The following is a 19,893-nucleotide window of genomic DNA, read 5'->3' as shown; positions in this document are numbered from 1 at the left end:
GGGCGCTCGCTGTGGCCTTGGACCTGCTTCCTGGGGCCCCTTGTGATGCCACCCTCTTGGCTTCGCGTGGCTGTGGGAGGGTGCGCGAGGGCGGGCTGACCGCTGTCGCTGCAAGACCAGCTGATCTTTGTGAGGCCACCTGATTTTCCTAGCATGGATGTGCCATCATGTGTTTAACCGTTCTCCCACTGGAGAACACTAATTTTTTAGCCAGTCTTTTGTTCCTACACACAGCGCAACGGTAACCTGCTTGTCTATGCCTCTGCGTACATGTGCGGTGTTCTCTGTAGAATAAACTTCCAAAAGTCACATTGCTGTCAAAAGCCAAGTGCAAGTTTAATTTTCACGGATGTGGAAAAATTGCTCTCCAAAGACATTAGCAAATTTACATCCCCACCAAAACTGGAATGCAATCATTTCAATTAGGATTATATCAACAGTGATGAACTGTTGTGAAAGAATTTTTCCAGAGCCAATGCCATTAAGCCAATTCAATTTTTTAAAGTCTTTCTTTCTTTCTTTCTTTCTTTCTTTCTTTCTTTCTTTCTTTCTTTTTTTTCTTTTTTTTAAAAGTAATCTCTACACCCCAGCTGGGGCTAGAACTCTCAACAGCCCTCCCACCCCCATCAAGAGTCACTGTGTTCTACTGACTGAGCCTTAAAGGTTGGGTTCAAGGGGCGCCTGGGTGGCTCAGTCGGTGAGCGTCAGATTTTGGCGCAGGTCATGATCTCATGGTTTGTGAGTTGGAGCCCCATGTCAGGGCTGACAGCTCAGGGCCTGGAGCCTGGTTTGGATTCTGTGTCTCTCTCTCTGCTCCTCCCCTGCTCCCATGCTATCTTTCTCTCAAAAATAAATAAAGGTTAAAAAAAAAAAAAGTTTGGTTCAAGAGCGAATGGCCAAGAAAGAATTCTTGAGACTGTTTTGTTGAAAAAAGGTAGTTTTATTATAGCATGGGGACAGGACCGTGGGGAGAAAGCTGTACTGGGATTATGAAGAGTGACTGATTATATACTTTTTAATTAGTGGGGGTTAGAGATAGCATAAGTCTCTAAGAAATTTGGAAGCAAGGCTTTCAGGACCTTGAGGGGCTAGCTGCTGTGAAGATAAGGTTACTCTTAGTCTTTAATTAAACATCAACACCAAGGCAGCCATGAGTTCCTTGAGGAAGGTCACGCTCTGTGAGTTTCAGGTGTCTGTCTGTGGGCTGCAAGCTGTAAGGAGATTTAATTGTGGCTACATTTCTCTTGTCTTTGTTTTCCTCATCAATAGACATTTTACTTACTCAATAATCTGTATACCGAGTTTTACTTTCATTATATCAAGGTGAAGTATCTTATGTCAACATCATTTTACTGAAACGAAACAAAACAAAACAAACTCCTGAGATCGAGAAGCTGGTCTGACATTCTGATTTGGCCATATTTCTCTCCTTTTGGACATAAACAAACCACAGAATACCATTCTCAAACAAGCTTACTCTGATAGCGTGATAAAATGAGACAGAGCAAGGCTACCTTACAATTTTGATTAAGCACGGACAAAAACATGGTCACTGTCACACGTACAAAATACCAAAGGTTCCCCTCTCTTGGCTAGAGTGACTGCCACTTCTTCACCAATTAGAGTTTTCCTCCCAATCTAGAGCAAACCCTGCTTTCCTAAGACTCCTTGATCACTCAACCAATGCTCCATTCCTACAGATTTCTTTCTAACGCTTTGACTGAAATGCCCCATAGCTCCCCCTGCGGCGTGCAACTTGTTCAGGGATGGGTGTGTTCCCAGGTCTTTGGCCAGAGGGCACTGCCACTAGCAAGTGCAAGTTTTCCTTGGTAAAATTTTGCAAGTCTAAAATTTCCCAATGGCAGTCCTTTATCAATGTTTGATAAAGCACACATTTTACGTGCGCTGTCTAGTCTATTTCAGTTTGACTATTTCAACCTGTTAAAAAAACAAAATACAAGCGACTGAACTTTAAGATCGCTCTGGCTTTATTAAACGATCCAAGAATCGAGGAGCATCCCGTCTAACAAGTAGAGGAGTTTTTAAATGGAAGGTTTTTTTGTAAGGAAGGAGGGTGGGACCAGCAGTTATTAGCAAGAGAAAAGAAAGGATCGTTTCAGGCAAGGTTACCAGCCCTTAGGGGGACAAGCGGGAGCAGGGCAGTGGGGAGGGGGTGGAGGGGGAAGGGAGGAGGTGGGGGAGGGTGGAGGAGTCTGATTAGGTGGATTACCTTGTCCTCCTTTGAAGGATGAAGAGCCCCTACAACGATTACCTCTTTGGTGCTGACCAGAAAATTCCAGATTGATTGGTGTAAAATTCCACTACTGGAAAGGTTGAAACTGCAATTAAGTCTTGGTTTGCTGTCCTGGGGGCAAGTGACTCCACCTTGGCCTTGTGGCTTTCTTTTTAACAAATCAGATCTGAGTGTTTCATTTTTTTTCAGTTTTCAGTGTTACCCTCAAGATAGGAATCTTCTGAGTTGTTTAAAAAACAAAACAAAACAAAACAATTTTAGCAGGTGCATCTTAACTGTTATCAGTTTTATTTTGTATTATTATTTATTTTTACCAGGCAGAGTCATTATGAATTAGACAGAAGATTGATAATTTGGATCTATTTCCTGAGTCGAGAACCATCAGTAAAGGCAGTGGGATGGGACCCGGCTACAAAGCGAAACAAGCCAAGATGTGCTTTAACTGGCGGGTTTAGTCTCTGCCACCATATCCGTACAGGCGCAGGGAACACGGACCCTGCTGTGAAGGAGCTCATGTCCTTGTTTTTTGTGTTTTTTTTGGTTGTTGTTGTTGTTTTGTTTTGTTTTTTTAATTTTTTTTTAACGTTTTTATTTATTTTTGGGACAGAGAGAGACAGAGCATGAACGGGGGAGGGGCAGAGAGAGAGGGAGACACAGAATCGGAAACAGGCTTGTTTTTTAAAGTTTATTTATTTGATTTGACAAATTGATGGCGCGAGTAGGGGAGGGGAGAGAGAGGGAGACAGAGAATCCCAAGCAGGCTCCGCACTGTGAGTGCGGGCTCGAACCCACAAAACCGTGAGATCGTGACCTGAGCCAAAACCGAGAGTTGGATGCTTCACAGACTGTGCCCCTCGGGCGCCCCGGGGAATTCGCATTCTAATCAGAAGAAGTAGGAACTGACTGGCCTCAATTTGTCCATTGGACTCTGGAGAAAGGCCTTCCAGACAGAGGGAACAGCCAAATACAAGATGTTTATTCAGTCAGCACGTGGTCCTGGCGTGCGCCTCTGCCAGGAATTGTGCTTGGCATCGGGATACGGGGATGGATAAGTTCCACAAGGCCCCTGCCCTCACAGAGCAATCAGTCCGGTGGGAGGGATGCACGTTAAATAATCACGCGGATGACGACTGTGTGTCGTAACTGTTGCAGAGAAAACCCTAGGATTCCGTGGGAGCTGGAATAATGGCAACCTCACCAATCAGGTCAAGGAAGTGGGGGTTCGCGGAAGGCTTCGTTGAGATAATGACTTTAAAAAAAAAGTTTTTTTAAATGTTTATCTATATCTGAGAGGAAGAGAGAGACAGTGCGTGAGCAGAGAAAGGGGCAAAGAGAAGGAGACCGAATCCACAGCAGGTTTCAGGCTCTGAGCTGTCAACACAGAGTCAGACGCAGGACTCGAACTCATGAGCCCTGAGGTCATGACCTGAGCCGACCTCGGATGCTCAAGTGGCTGAGCCACCCAGGCGCCCCGAAATAGTGACTTTTAACGTGAGATGTGAAGGATGAGTTGGAAGGGTGTTCCTGGGAGAGGGAACCACCGATAGCCTCAAGTGAGAGCAGCTTGGCTCTTGTGAAAGCACGAAAACAGCCAGTGGGGTTGGAGTAAAGCTGACCGCTGACCGGGCAGGGGGTCGGGGGAGGAAACCAGAAGGCAGGTGTAGGTCCTGCAAGGCCTTGTCCAGCATATTAAGCCATTTGCATTTTAATTGAAAAGCAACCGCTGGAAAGACTGTCAAGAGGAATGGTATGATTCGATCTGACATATATGTTTTTACAGTGTCGGTGCGGAGAACGGATGGGGGCAGTTGGGGAGGATAATAAATGCGCAAAACCGATGAGAAGGAGACCCCTACACTTGTCCGAGGGAGCAAGGATCGTTACCCGGCAGTCCTTGGCACAGGGAAGTATTCAGTGGGGTGCTGGGATGGCAGGAGATTGGTTTGGATGGGGGACTGTGTGAGGGGAGGAAACGTCTAGCGAAAAGTACGGACACACCCCTGTTTACGAAATGCGTTGTGTTTCCCTCACCCTCATGTGTTGAAGTCCTAGTGGCCGGTCCCTTAGAACGCAGCTGGATTTGGAAAGAGGTAATTAAGGTGAAACAAAGTCATCTGAGTGGGTCCTGCTCCAATGCGACCCGTGTCCTCTTGAGAAGAGGACCAGAGACAAGGCTGTGCGAGGGCGCGGCAGGAAGGCAGCTCTCTGCAAGCCAAAGAGAAAGGCCCCGGGAGAAACCTGTCTACACCGCTCTCCTGGCCATCCCCTGCTCCGGGACTTCGAGAAAACACATTTGTCGTGTGTATGCCACTCGGGGGCTGTGCTATTTGGTTATGGCGGCCCTAGCGGATCGCTATGAACCCAAATGTCCAAAATAACGGGGCCGTTGGGAAATAAATTGTGTCCGTGTGGTGAAGAAGAGTGTCACCCCAAGATTGGCCCGTGTAAATCCAAGACTGTGACTTCACGAGGAGTTTCACTTCATACCCTCTCTTCTGGCTGGAGGAATTTCATTGCGTTTCCAAGGACCCATAGTGAGCTTTAAGAGCAGCCACTGGCTGTCATTGTGACAGTGGCCTCTTGAGTGCAGGTTGTGATTAAACTGGCTACTTTGGGTGGGGCCTGGGGCAGGAGGGAGAGCTCGGGCCTGACCCCGCCCCCGGGCCACGGCAGCCGGCCAGGGGTCTGTGACAAGTGGCGGATGGGGCTCGTGGACAGCAGAAGATTCAGTCTCAGCAGAAAAATGCCAAAAAGCAAGCTGGACAGAAGAAGTCAAGAAGGACACGACTGACGGCAGAGGTGCCTGCCAAAGCCACCTTCATATACACCTGCACTCTTCGTAGGACACAGATGCCGGACCCCAAGACCTCCAAGCAGCATTTGGGAAGCCAACATCCTAAGACTCCACTTCCCCCGGAACCGGCTGCTGTTCAGGCATAAAGTTGTTTACAGGTGACGTGGTATCGTTGACTCTTCTACTGTCTGAGACCTTAGGTCACAAACCTGCAGTTCTTTATTGTTGAGAGAGACAGAGCTCGGGCAGGGGAGGAGCAGAGAGAGAGGGAGACACAGAATCCGAAGCAGGCTCCAGGCTCTGAGCCGGCAGCACAGAGCCCGACGCGGGGCTCGAACTCACGGACAGCGAGATCATGACCTGAGCCGAAGGCGGCCGCTTAACCGACTGAGCCACCCAGGCGCCCCCACCCTATGAATTTTTTAAGGAAGAAGTAACCTTGTAATGAGGGGGGGGGAGCTATTTTATGCAAATATTTAAAAGAGTAAGGCAGGGAAAACATGAGGTAGAGCCGTGTATACTGACATGAAAAGACGTCCAAACCATATGGTTAAGTGGGGGGAAAAATATGTTGATTATGAACCGATTTTTGTTTTTTAATAAAACCACCTATTACTTAGGGGAAAAAAATCTGGAAACATATGCAGCCAACTTTATTTTATTTTTTTAATGTTTATTTATTTTTGAGAGAGAGACAGAGCATGAACAGGGCAGGGCAGAGAGAGAGAGGGAGACACAGAATCCGAAGCAGACTCCAGGCTCTAAGCTGTCAGCACAAAGCCCAACGTGGGGCCTGAACTCATGAACTGCAAGATCATGACCTGAGCCCAAGTCAGATGCTCAACCAACTGAGCCACCCAGACACCCCTATGCAGCCACCTTTAAAATACCTTAGAGGCACCTGGGTGGCTCAGTCCATTAAGTGTCTGACCTGGTCTCAGGTCATGATTTCACCACGTGCTGTGCTGATGGCTCTGTGCTGATGGCTCAGAGCCTGGAGTCTGCTTCGGATTCTGTGTCTCCCTCTCTCTCTGCCCCTCCCCTGCTCATGCTCTGTCTCTCTCTGTCTCTCAAAAAAAAAATAAATAAATAAACATTGAAAAAAAATACCTTACAAATTCTACTATTTAAGGATCTAAGTTCCGTCAAATTGATGGGCTTTTGGGGTGATGGTGGGGTTCAGAGCTGATGGCCAAGAAAGAATTCTTGAAGACATCTTTGGTGCAAAAAGGTGATTTTATTAAAGCACGGGGACAGGACCCATGGGCAGGAATAGCCTCACTGGGGTGGTGAAGGGTGACTGGTTATATACCATGGGGCAGGGGGAGGCAACGTCAAGAGGAAGTTTCTGAAAGGGATTTTCCATCTGCTAAAGACTCACAGATTCCCGGAGGCCTAGCTAAGGTTGTTTTTCCCCCAACAAAGCATTACCATTAAGACTGTAGGGAGGTCCTGGAGACAGTTGAACTCTGCCAGCCTCAAGTATTTGTCAATGGGCTGCAGGTTCCAAGGAAATTTAATTTTTCCTGCCATTTCCTTCTTGCCTTTGTTCCCCCCATCACCATGGAGGGGTGATGTTGGGGCTCCGGGAAACTGAGTCTGCAGGTTTCTGGAGATTAGGCTATTGATAGGACTGCCTTTTTCTTGCAATTTACTAAGATAGTTGTCAACTCATGGAGACCCCGGTCCTGCATGACTGTGATCTCTATCAGTTAACCATTTGTTTTCTTTCTTTTCCTTTGTCCCTGGGCAGACAGGGGTGCCTGAGGAATGTCACACACATCCCGCCTGGGGTCCGGGCTAGCCCCGAGCCTTGCCTTCAGCTTGCCTTAATGCTCCCTCATCAGAATGAGCCTTGTTGCTGATTTCCTGTAGCAGGGAAACCGCAACACATAATACGTGAAGACCAAGAAAGGACTTACTGTCCCTGACACGTAACCGAGGGTTACGAGGGCCTGTCCCGTCAAACCACATATAAATACTAGTAAAGCTTACTAGTCTTATTGTGTCTTGTGTCTTATTGTGTGTGTGTGCGTGTGTGTCTTTATTTATTTATTTGTTTGTTTGTTTCAGGAACATTTTCTTTTTCTTTTTTTTTTTTAACTTTTCTTTTTTCTTTTTCTTTTTTTTATTTAAAAAAATTTTTTTTCAACGTTTATTTATTTTTGCGACAGAGAGAGACAGAGCATGAACGGGGGAGGGGCAGAGAGAGAGGGAGACACAGAATCTGAAACAGGCTCCAGGCTCCGAGCCATCAGCCCAGAGCCCGACGCGGGGCTCGAACTCACGGACCGCGAGATCGTGACCTGGCTGAAGTCGGACGCTGAACCGACTGCGCCACCCAGGCGCCCCATCTTTTTTCTTTTTTTAAATTTACATCCAAATTAGTTAGCATCGACTGCCACAATGATTTCAGGAGTAGATTCCTTAGTGCCCCTTCCCCATGCAGCCCATCCTCCCTCCCACACCCCCTCCCGTAACCCTCAGTTTCTTCTCTTTATGAGTCTCTTCTGTTTTGTCCCCCCTCGGGTTTTATATTGTTTTTGTTTCCCTTCCCTTATGATCATCTGTTTTGTCTCTTAAAATCCTCGGGGCGCCTGGGTGGCGCAGTCGGTTAAGCGTCCGACTTCAGCCAGGTCACGATCTCGCGGTCCGGGAGTTCGAGCCCCGCGTCAGGCTCTGGGCTGATGGCTCAGAGCCTGGAGCCTGTTTCCGATTCTGTGTCTCCCTCTCTCTCTGCCCCTCCCCCGTTCATGCTCTGTCTCTCTCTGTCCCAAAAATAAATAAACGTTGAAAAAAAAAATTAAAAAAAAAATCCTCATATGAGTGAAGTCATATGATTTTTGTCTGTCTCTGACTGACTCGTTTCACTTAGCATAATACCCTCCAGTTCCATCCACGTAGTTGCAAATAGCAAGATTTCACTCTTTTTGATTGCTGAGTAATACTCCACTGTGTGTGTGTGTGTGTGTGTGTGTGTGTGTGTGTGTATATATATGTATATATATATATACCACATCTGATTTATCCATTCTTCCATTGATGGACATTTGGGCTCTTTCCATACTTTAGCTGTTGTTGATCGTGCTGCTATAAACATGGGGGTGCAGGGGTGCGTGGGTGGCTCAGTCTGTTGAGCGGCCGACTTCGGCTCAGGTCATGATCTCGCAGTCCGTGAGTTCGAGCCCTGCGTCGGGCTCTGTGCTGACAGCTGGAGCCTGGAGACTGTTTCAGATTCCGTGTCTCCCTCTCTCTGACCCTCCCCCGTTCATGCTCTGTCTCTCTCTGTCTCAAAAATAAATAAACGTTAAAAAAAAAATTTAAACATGGGGGTGCATGTGTCCCTTCGAAACACCTGTATCCCGTGGATAAACGCCTAATCGTGCAATTGGTTGGTTGTAGGGTCGTTCTATTTTTAGTTTTTTGAGGAACCTCCATACTGTTTTCCAGAGTGGCTGCACCAGCTTGCATTCCCAGTGTGTGTCTTATTTTTAAAACAAGCGTATCCATAAATATGGGGCGCCTGGGTGGCTCAGTCAGTTAAGCATCAGACTTCAGCTCAGGTCATGATCTCGTGGTTTGTGGGTTCGAGCCCTGCGTCGGGCTCTGTGCTGACAGCTCAGAGCCTGGAGCCGGCTTTGGATTCCGTGTCTCCCTCTCTGCTCCTCCCCTGCTTGCACTTTGTCTCTCTCCCTCAAAAATAAGCATTGAAAGCATTTGTTTAATAAAATAAAACAAGCATATTCGGGAACATAAATCCTAATATTCTCTGCTCCCACCCCGGGGGGATAATCTTATACACCCCATGTACCCTACTTGAGACAATACCAGTCACTATACAGATAGAGCGTTCTGCAAATGCAGTGAGTGATGCTTCGTTAGAACAGTGTGTTTATGCAATTAGAATACAATCTTGTATATGAAACACCCACTGTGTACGATTCAGAGCACACAGCCGTTCAGAGAAAGGAGTCACCGACACTATCAGGTGTTTTCTTATTGGAGAAGGGAGATGATGGACTTTGATGATCTCTGAGTTTTCCCACTGGTTTTCTGCAAGTCCCGGGTCTCTCCAAGTCATTGATTCCAGCATTTGAAATGGCTGTGCTGGGCTCAAGTGGTGTCCTTAAAGGAAATTGTGCCCAGAGGGACTGTTCAATAGGGTGCTGTGTGGCAATCTTTGAAGTAAAGTTATTTAAAGTCATTTAGTGTGATTCGGTGTGGCTTTTGCCACATTGAAGAGGGTTTGGTTTCTGAAACCTGGATTTAACAAAAGAATTAAAAATTTTTTTTTAACGTTTATTTATTTTTGGGACAAAGAGAGACAGAGCATGAACAGGGGAGGGGCAGAGAGAGAGGGAGACACAGAATCTGAAACAGGCTCCAGGCTCTGAGCCATCAGCCCAGAGCCCGACGCGGGGCTCGAACTCACAGACTGCGAGATCGTGACCTGAGCTGAAGTCGGACGCTTAACCGACTGAGCCACCCAGGCGCCCCATTAATAAAAGAATTTAATAACCACCACTTCCTAATACAGTGAAACGTCGGTTTACTGCTGGAGGTGGCTGGGTTATCTGTACAGCTGCCCACAGCGCTACTCTGAGAGCAGCACTAAAATGTCAGCGGGACACATGGGAAACGGGCCGGTGACTTGAGAACCTCACACAAGAGTCCTTCAGGGTTGGCCGGCTGTTAAGCGGTCTTGCTCCCACTGATGAAGGTCGTCTGGGTTGGGGGAGAGGGAGGGGGTAAAGGGGCTTAGATCAAACTGAGAAGGGAGCTTTCAAGTTAGGATAACCCGAAAGTGAAGAAGGGGCCAGCCATGCGGGGAACCCACAGAAGAGTGTTAAACGCAGAGGGACAGTGAATGAAAACGCCCCAGTCCCAAGTGTTCCGGAAAGAGAGGCCACCGTGGCTGGAGCACAGAGCCTGGGAGGGAGGCGTCTGGCTGCGGGGGATGAAGAGAAGTGGACAGACCCGGAATGATACTTCTAGTTAGAACAAGCAGGGTTTGCTGGACCGAAGATGGGAGAGAAATACGTCTCCTGAGATCGCCGTTCATGCATCTGGGTGAACGGTGGATGGTTGGCCGTTTACTGAGATAGGCGGTGGATCCGGGAAGGCAAGGTTGTGAGTAGAAGGTCAAGAGCTCTGTTTGGAACGTACATGTGAGTTGTCTGTTAGACATCCAGGTGACAAGTGTCAAGCAAGCCGCTGAGTGTCCAAGTCCTCGGTGGAAAACTCCAGGAACAACCGGTTAAATAAACCGTTCTTTTTAATTAATTAACTTATTATCCATTCCACCCACGTAATGAAATACTATGCAGGCATGCCAAGAGCACAGTGATGAGAAGGCTCTACTGGAACGGATACAAATGAGCTGCATCCAGGAGACAAAAAAGCCGTGTGTGACTATTTGCAAAAGCACAAGGGGGCAGGGAGAGTAGGTGAGCATTTGACTGTGTGATATCTCTTGTCAACAAGCACAAGGCACTGGCACCCAGATGACGTCCAGGCAGAGGATCAGGGCAGGTTGGGGATGGTGAGGAGGGAGACGGCTTACCTTTGGTACTTCTGAATCTTGAATCGCATGACCATACTACCTGTCCCACGATAAGTCAGTTGAACTACAATGTTTATGTGAATTAATTAATGGACTCTCTGATCTGACTTTCCCTCTCACTTAACAGAAAATCTAGTCTCCTCACCCTGCCGAACAAAGCCTCCCAGTGGGACCCTGCCCCATGTCTGCGCTAGCTTTCCAGCACTTTCTCACCAAGGTCCAGCCCCTCTGACCTCCTCTTGAACCTCAACAGGCCAAGCACAGTCGCCACTTTGGGCTTTTGATCCCTGCATCTTGACCTTCCCGATGATGGCCCTCCATGGCTCACTCCCTAAAGTCTCTGCCCGGAAGTCACTTCCTTAGAAATGTCTTCCCTTGGGGCACCTGGGTGGCTCAGTCGGTTAAGCGTCCGACTTCGGCCCAGGTCATGATCTCACGGTTTGTTGGTTCAAGCCCCGCATCAGGCTCTGTGCTGACCACTCAGAGCCTGGAGCCTGTTTCAGACTTCGTGTCTCCCTCTCTCTCTGTCCCTCCCCCACTAGCACTCTGTCTCCCCCTGTCACAAAAATAAATAAACATTAAAAAAAATAATAAAAAAAAAGAAATGTCTTCCCTGATCTCAAGTAAATGTACTACCCCCCACCTCCCATGTTTTACTTCCCTCATAGCGATTACCGATCTAACATTATTTCGTTTGCTTGTTTACTGTATGTCTCCCCCACCATGTTCACGTGCCGCCATAATCTCGACGCCTAGAAGGGTGCACACTCTTCAACACATATTTGTCAATGACTGAATGATGTCATCCGGTTCTTGCTGCAGCCTCCCGGTGGCCCTGGCAGCCATGATATTTGTCATACCTCTTGCTTTGTTTCTTTACAGTTCCGGAGGCAGCATCTAGACTAGAGTTCCAACGTTGGCTTCTCTTCTTCTCAGCTCTGTGACCGTGGGCAAGTCACAAATGTCACTGGGCTCTGTGGCAACTACATGCAATCCCACGTAAGGAGGGCGCTTCTGGCTTACTCAGCAGATGTTCACCGCAACCCGGGGGCCGGCTGAACGGGAAAGGCCATTGTCCATTTGAGGGTGAGGAGATGCGCCCAGTCGGGGTGGGGGGGGGGGGGGCAGTGACCTGCTCAAGGTCAAGTAACTTGCGTGGCCGAGACCGGTTTTTTTTCTCCTTATTGCCTGTGAATCCTGCAAGAAAGAGCGCCTGCCCTCCTCCTCTGGGAGCAGAGTCTATCCTTATAATCAAGCACCACAATAATTTCCCTCTTTACGGGGAATTGGCCGTTTGTCTTTTGGTTTTCTTCTCATAAATGCTTGATATGCTTTGGCCTGGAAAACAGTACGTAGAGTTTCTAAACACCATCGTCAAATTAAATGCAGTGACGCACTGGCTTAGGGAAGCCGTTCGTCTCGCTGTGTCTTAAAAGCAATGAACCGGCTGATCGGTTTTGCTTCTGCATGTTTATTTCTTATAAGTGATGGAAACACCAATGTCGAAAGCCGGAGAACTGAACCTGCCTTATAATGTAAGCGCCGGAACAGAAAGTCGTTTCCCAGACATCGTGTTCGCATTTTATTTTCTCAATTTAGACCGCAGACCGCAGGAACAAGGGCTGGATTTGTAATGACCCGGAGGAAGGTAGTGAATCTCTGAAATCCGACAACAGATGTCACCCGCACCGTGTTGCTCACAGAGACGTCCGTGCCACCTTGCATTTCGGTGCTCAGACATCTTCTCAGATGTAATAAAATTATTTGTGACGGTGCAGATGCTTATTGTCAAAAACGTCTGCCTCCCCATGCCACCGCATCCGACCTCGTTTATCCCCGCCGTGACTTTACGAAGTCATGAGCACGCTCCCCGTTTGACAGGCAGGGAAACTGAGGCTCAGCGTGGCCCGGTATTGCTCACGGTCACGCCTGTCTGTCTCCAAAGCTGTGGTCTTTCCATGCCGTCCTTGGACAAAGTCCAGGGTCCCTATAACAGTCCCCAATGTGTGCCATCCCTGGAGGGTGCCCACCTTGCATCAGTCCTTCTGAGCCAATTAGAGCTGCTCAGAATCGGAATGTCAGACGGAAGCAGATCCATAGAGGCAGAGGGGGCTGACATGTAGAATTTAAACGAGGGGAAGGAAGGCACGGAAGCTCCCAGAAGCAGAATCCCCAACGGCCCCCCCCCCCCCCCCGGCGTACAGCTCCCTGATGCTAAGTCACTGACACTTGAAAAGCCTTAACAAAACGTGTGTCCCATTTTCCTTGTCTGCCTCTTCTCTGTGAAGCAGCAATCAGCTTTGTCATTCATTCTTCAGGAAACCAGTCAGGGCGTGCAGGGCAACTGCAGCTGAGAACCTCAGATGTCTCTTTCTTGCGCAATCTAGGGAACAAAGAAGCTGTTTGGGGCCCTTTAATTCACAGCCCGGCTTCAATTCAGCGCAAGAGAAGGTGTCACCACGCCACCAAAGCCTGCGGGAGGGTAGGGATGGAAGAGTGTGAGGCATGGAGGTCGTCCTCAGCCTTTTGGGGCAGAGGACACGGGGGACAGGGGACGAGGAGCGCGGCCTGCTGAGCAGAACCTCTGGCCGTGGCACCCAGCCACCTGGGGGGCAACACACGCCGCGGGGAAGGCTGATGCCCGCTCAAGTGCGAGAACCACTGAGCTAAGCCATCTCAAGGGGACGGGTGGGGGTAAGGCTCCCGCAGCCCCCGGTTCAGGCTCCTCCTGGCCTCGAGGTGTCACGGGCATCCTCTGGGTCTGCCGGTTGACTTCTCCAGTTCGTTCCACGCACCGAAGGGGAGTGCAGGAGGAGGAAAGCTAGATTCAGAAGGTGCTCCGGTTTGGAAAACGATGATTCTGGGGCCGGAGGCACTTCCACAAGAGAGACGTCCTAAAGTGTGGCCCATCCGATGGCGTGGGCGAGTGGGCACAAGTGGCCTCTTAAGCCGACTCATTGTCAACCCCCCAAGTGCAGGCGTCCATCCGGCAGGTCCTCTACCAGCTTAAGGGCGGCCGCCAGCTTGCTTGTCCTCAGGGGTCGGAGCGTAACCCCCATTCCACATATTTAAGAGTCTCTTCTGGTTTGCCTCCCTCCCTCTCTGTAACTTTTTTTCCCCCCTTCCCCTCCCCCATGGGCTTCTGTTAAGTTTCTCAAGATCCACATAGGAGTGAAAACATATGGTATCTGTCTTTCTCTGCCTGGTTTATTTCACTTGGCATAATACCCTCCAGTTCCAACCACGTTGCTGCACATGGCCAGATTTCATTCTTTCTCATTGCCAAGTAGTATTCCGTTGCATATACAAACCACAGCTTCTTTATCCATTCGTCAGTTGATGGACATTTAGGCTCTTTCCGTAATTTGGCTCTTGTTGCAAGTGTTGCTATAAACATTGGGATACAAGTGCCCCTATGCATCAGCACTCCTGTATCCCTTGGGTAAATTCTTAGCAGTGCTATTGCTGGGTCAGAGGGTAGGTCTATTTTTAATTTTTTGAGGAACCTCCACACTGCTTTCCAGAGCGGCTGCACCAATTTGCATTCCCACCAACAGTGCAAGAGGGTTCCCGTTTCTCCACATCCTCACCAGCATCTATAGTCTCCTGATTTGTTCATTTTGGCCATTCTGACCGGCGTGAGGTGATATCTCACTGAAGTTTTGATTTGTGTTTCCCTGATGATGAGTGATGTTGAGCATCTTTTCATGTGTCTGCTGGCCATCCGGATGTGTTCTTTAGAGAAGTGTCTATTCATGGTTTCTTCGCAGGCTTATTTTCATGGGTTTTGCAATGAACATGCACCAAAGAACAAAGGAGGGACTGAAAGTCTGCGTCATCTCAGGAAATGTACATTTGTTCCAATCAGACTACTTTTCGCCTTCCATGGGCATAAGCGACATCCAGGTAAGGGTGTAACCTCTGTAGCACTCAGCCAATGAGGAACCAGGGGAGGGACTTCACACTTGGAGATAAATTGTCTGCTGTAAGTGCCCCAAGTGTGCCTGTCCATTAGACACTCGCTCTTGCAAGAACTTTGATTAAAGCTTCATTTCATTGTGCCCCGAATCTCCACATCCCTCCTTTGGTTGGGTCGGTGGGCTCATTTTTCACATTGTATGCCACACTTCCCACTAAAACCCCAGCTGCTAGAACAAGAGCAAGAACAGGATAGGGTCTGGGACTTTATTGAATGAATGAATAAATGAATGAATGAACGAGGTCCTCATGATATGCTTGGCTGAAGTAAATGGCTGTGTTGGCCGGGTACAGACACGACTGTAGTTTTCTTACATGCAAGATGGGGGTAATTATAGTACCTGCCTCATAGGGTTGTGGTGAGGATTAAATCAGCTAATACGTGTAAAAGGTTCAGGACAGTGTCTAACGCACGGCATGCACTCAATAACGTTAGTTATTACTGTCGCAAAATGTAATGTTGACTGGTATTGTTACCCCCAAGGAACAGATGCAAAACTACAGTGCCGAGACGTGAAGCTACATGTCCAAGGTTGTTAGGCAAAGCGATAGCAAGCAATTCAAACCCTGTCTAATCTCTGCATTCTCAGACACGTCAGCCACCAAGATGGGTAGGTCAGTCCTCAGAGCAAAATTCCAAATTCTATTTTACAATAGATCTGGGCAGTTTGTGGGGACAGACCCAAGGGTGAACGGCCCTAGAGTAATTACGTGACCTTATTAATAGCCATTCATTCATTGCTAGTTTTCCGTACCCAGAGTAAGCACCACACCTAATGCCAGAAAGCAGGAATACTGAAATATTCAGAACACGGACCCTGACTCAAAGAGATCACATTCTAGTGAAAGAGACAGGCCAACAAACAGAAAAAAATAACATGAAGGTGTACTAGGTGTTGCGATCGGGTGCCTTTTACGCTAGATCTTATGTGATGTCACCTTCATAGAGGGAGAAAGCTCTGCCAACCTTTGCTTGGGCTTCGATAAGTTTAGGACTAATCTGGATGCTATTGGCTATAGGTAACAGAAACGTGCAAACAAGAAGTCTCGGGTTTAGCACGGTTGGCTAAAGTGAAGATACAAGTTCGTCTTTGCAATAACTTCCAGGGACACCTGGGCGGCTGAGTCAGTTGAGCATCCAACTTTAGCTCAGGTCATGATCTCATGGTTCGTGAGTTCGAGTCCCACACTGGGTGAGCTCAAGCCCCATTTTGGGTGAGCCCCACCTCTCTCTCTCTCCCCCACCTGTGCCCCTTGTGGGATTCTCTCTCTCTCTCTCTCTCCCTCTCTCAAAGAAAAAAAAGAAAGAAAGAAAGAAACTTCCAGAATGGTGGCATGAGAAGCTCTGCAGACCATCTTCCCAGTGAAACAACCATAACTGGCAAAAAGAATTTTTTAAAAAGATACTTAAAATTGTCTTATCGAGGGGCGCCTGGGTGGCGCAGTCGGTTAAGCGTCCGACTTCAGCCAGGTCACGATCTCACGGTCCGTGAGTTCGAGCCCCGCGTCGGGCTCTGGGCTGACGGCTCGGAGCCTGGAGCCTGCTTCCGATTCTGTGTCTCCCTCTCTCTCTCTGCCCCTCCCCCGTTCATGCTCTGTCTCTGTCTGTCCCATAAATAAATAAAAACGTTGAAAAAAAATTAAAAAAAAAATTGTCTTATCGACATACAGAAAATGAAGCAACACTTCATGGTAAGTAAGAACAACAAAAGTCAATGCCATTTGAGCCATGGCTGGTCCCCTCTCCTGTCTCCCAGCTCAGCACAATGAAGCTCTGCCCCAGGTGGGTGCAGATAAGAACACGGGACTCCTTCCTCCCCCAGATCCCTGCTTAGGGCTAGAATACTGTGGGCCACCTGGAGTTCTCATCCCACCTAGTTCCATGTAGCAGAATTCCAAGATAGAATGGCTAAGATATCTGGGATGCCCTTCCTCTACCCAGCCCCCATGCAGAGGACAGAAGCTCCACCCCAGGAATGGCAGGTCGAGGATACTGGGACCCCGATTGCCCTTCGTCCTGTTCGATCTTAGGGCAGAGGTTCCATACCAGGAGAGGCAAGTCAAGAAGACCAAGGCTGTGACCCCCCCGCCCCCCAGCACCCTACTTCGCAGTACGGATATTATTGCCAGAGAAGTAGGCCGCTGGAAGAGTGGTACAGAGGTTTATTTCAGGGGAAGAAGGGAGGCCTGAAACACAGAAAACATGGACGCTTTCTGCAAAAGAACGGACTTTATTGGGAACAGAATGAGGGGAAATTCAGGCCTAAGGGTGCTCTCAAAAATAGTGAAGACTTTGGTGCGAGCACTTACCAGGAGATTGGTACCTCCTTGAAAGCAACAAGCTAAGCCTTAGACCATCTAGTAGGTTAATAGAGAGAGTCAGGGAAAGAGACAGCTAGAATAGCCCTTCTGGGATCAGAACGAGCCTTAGAGACGATCCCTGCGAAGAAGTCCAAATGACATTGGAGCAGACTGTGTAGCAATTTATGCCCCAGATCATTGTCAAAAACAATAGAACAGCCAGTCCTCAATCAATGGAGGCTAACAGCCGGGTATGATACCAAGAGAGGAAGACAGTTAAACAGAGATAAGAAAAAAGACAGTCTAAGAGAGTCCTGCTAAATCCATTGGCATTGAAGAGCGACCATGCTCATGCCCAAGGCTGCGGTTTCTAAGAAGCAACACCACAGGCTGAACCCTATAGGGGAAATAGATTTTCCCAAAATATTCCAGCAAAGCCACCAGCCAAATAAATAAGCAAACAACAAGTCCAGGGGAGGGTAAGGAATCTACGTAGAGTTGCTACAGTATATTATCCAAAACGTTCAGTTTTCCCAAAACATCACGATATACAACGAAGAAATGAAAAGCGTGGCCAATCAAGAACAGAAGCAGGCAACAGAAACCACCTTTGAGAAGGCCCAGATACCAGACTGCAGACACCAATGCAGACGTAATGAATATATTCAAAGGACTAAAGGAAGCCATTCTTAAAGAAGTCAAGGAATGGGGCCAAGGCACATTGAGGGAAGTGAGAAGTGACAGCTGAGAGCCTAACAGAGGAAAAGAAATTCCTAACAGGAGACACAACAATGGGAAGAGGCGGGGCCTCTGAGAGAATGGCCTTCAACTACCTTCAACAGCTACATACCTTCTCCAATTTATAGAGCACCTTCTCCAATTTATAGAGCACATTTGAACAGTTCTCTCTCTCTCTCTCTTTTTTTTTTTTTTTAGTCTAAATGTGTTCAATGTTGTCTCATAAGACAGGAAAACACAATATGTTTGAGATGGATTTTCTTCCATGAGGAGTAAGACTTAGCTATCTGCCAAGTTCACACAGGTGACAGAGATTACATGTGATAGATCGCTGTGAATGAGTTGTAATGGCTGCACCCCCTCTGCCAATATCAAAGAAAGGCTTGTAGTACAAAAGAAAAATATGAATTTCATTAAACACATCCCTATTCTCATTACTCTTACCATTGAGTAATGGAGGCAATCATCATTAAAAATACATCAATAAATCCATCAAGAGCATCTTGCAGCTTTGAGCTAAACGTTTGCTCCCGTATCTCAAGATGTGGAGGGCGTCTCATGCGGCTAAATATTTTGATGATCACGTTTTCTGGGAATTTCATTTGGCTGTTGGGTTGTAAGCAAAATCATCCAAGAAAAACAAGTTCTATTTGAAAACAATACAACTTTCTTTCTGTTGGCCACCTTTCCTTGTATGCAACAAACACTCGTGAGAGGAAAGTCCCCTTGTAATCAATGAAACAAGAGCAGAGACATACTTCACATTAAAAATAAAAAAATGGAGGGGCGCCTGGGTGGCTCCGTCGGTTGAGCGTCCGACTTCGGCTCAGGTCATGATCTCATGGTCTGTGAGTTCGAGGCCCGCGTCGGGCTCTGTGCTGACAGCTCGGAACCTGGAGCCTGCTTCGGATTCTGTGTTTCCCTCTCTCTCTCTGCCCTACCCTGCTCATGCTCTGTCTCTCTCTCTGTCAAAAATAAATAAACATTAAAAAATTTTTTTTAATAAAAAAATAAATAAAATAAATGAAATAAAAAATTGAGGGGCGCCTGGGTGGCTCAGTCGGTTAAACGTCAGACTTCGGCTTGCGTCACGATCTCACAGTTTGGGGGTTCGAGCCCCGTGTAGGGTTCTGTGCTGATGGCTTGGATCCTGGAGCCTGCTTCAGATTCTCTATCTCCTCTCCCTCTGCCCCTCCCCTGCTCACACTTGATCTCTCTCTCTCTCTCTCTCAAAAATAAGTAACATTTAAAAAAAATAAAAAATAATAATAATAATAAAAAATTGAAAACCTGTTTTTTAAAGTGGTAATTTAATAACAGTTCTAAATAAATATGTTTGGTTCAGAAAGAAAGAAAGAAAGATGTCTCATCAAATAGAGCATATCAATAAGGAGATAGAAATTATAAAAAAAAATCACATGGAAACTCTGGGGTTGAAAAGTACAGTAAGGGAAATGAAAAAATTCACTAGCAGGATTCAATACATTTGTGACGGCACAAAAAAGAATCAGTGAGTTTGAAGGTAGAGTAATAGAGATTATGCAACGAAGAACAGAAAAAAGAAGAAAGAAAAATGAACAGATCCTCAGAGACCAATCCTACCAATGTACATATAATGGGAGTCTCAGAACAGGAAGAGAGAAAGAGAAAGGGACAGAAAAGGCAAACAGAATATTTGAAGAAACGGTGGCCAACACCTCTCTGAATTTGTTGGAAACTATTTATCTAAAATACAAGAGGGGCGCCTGGGTGGCGCAGTCAGTTGAGCGTCCGACTTCAGCCAGGTCACGATCTCGCGGTCCGGGAGTTCGAGCCCCGCGTCGGGCTCTGGGCTGATGGCTCGGAGCCTGGAGCCTGTTTCCGATTCTGTGTCTCCCTCTCTCTCTGCCCCTCCCCCGTTCATGCTCTGTCTCTCTCTGTCCCAAAAATAAATAAACGTTGAAAAAAAAATTTTTTTTTAAATACAAGAAGCTCAGTGAATTCTTAGTAAAATAAATCCATAAGGATTTACACTGTACACACTGTAATAAAATTGTTGAAGTATGAAAACTGAAGACAGTCTTACAAGCAGCAGTGGAGAAGCTATCATACAGATGGGATCCTCAATAATATTAACAGCTGATTTCTCATCAGAAACTAAGGCCGGTGGGATGACGTACCCAAAATGTTGGGGAAAAAAATCTGTATCAAGTAAAACCGTGCTTCCGTGAAGAAGTTAAGACATTCCCACATACACAGAAATGGAAAGAATTGTTGCTAACTGAA

Source organism: Herpailurus yagouaroundi, unplaced genomic scaffold, assembly GCF_014898765.1.
Source record: "Herpailurus yagouaroundi ecotype Mexico unplaced genomic scaffold, PumYag 196, whole genome shotgun sequence".
NCBI classification, from domain to species: domain Eukaryota; kingdom Metazoa; phylum Chordata; class Mammalia; order Carnivora; family Felidae; genus Herpailurus; species Herpailurus yagouaroundi.
The sequence above is the reverse complement of the archived record's forward strand: the minus strand, read 5'-3'. Positions refer to the sequence as shown.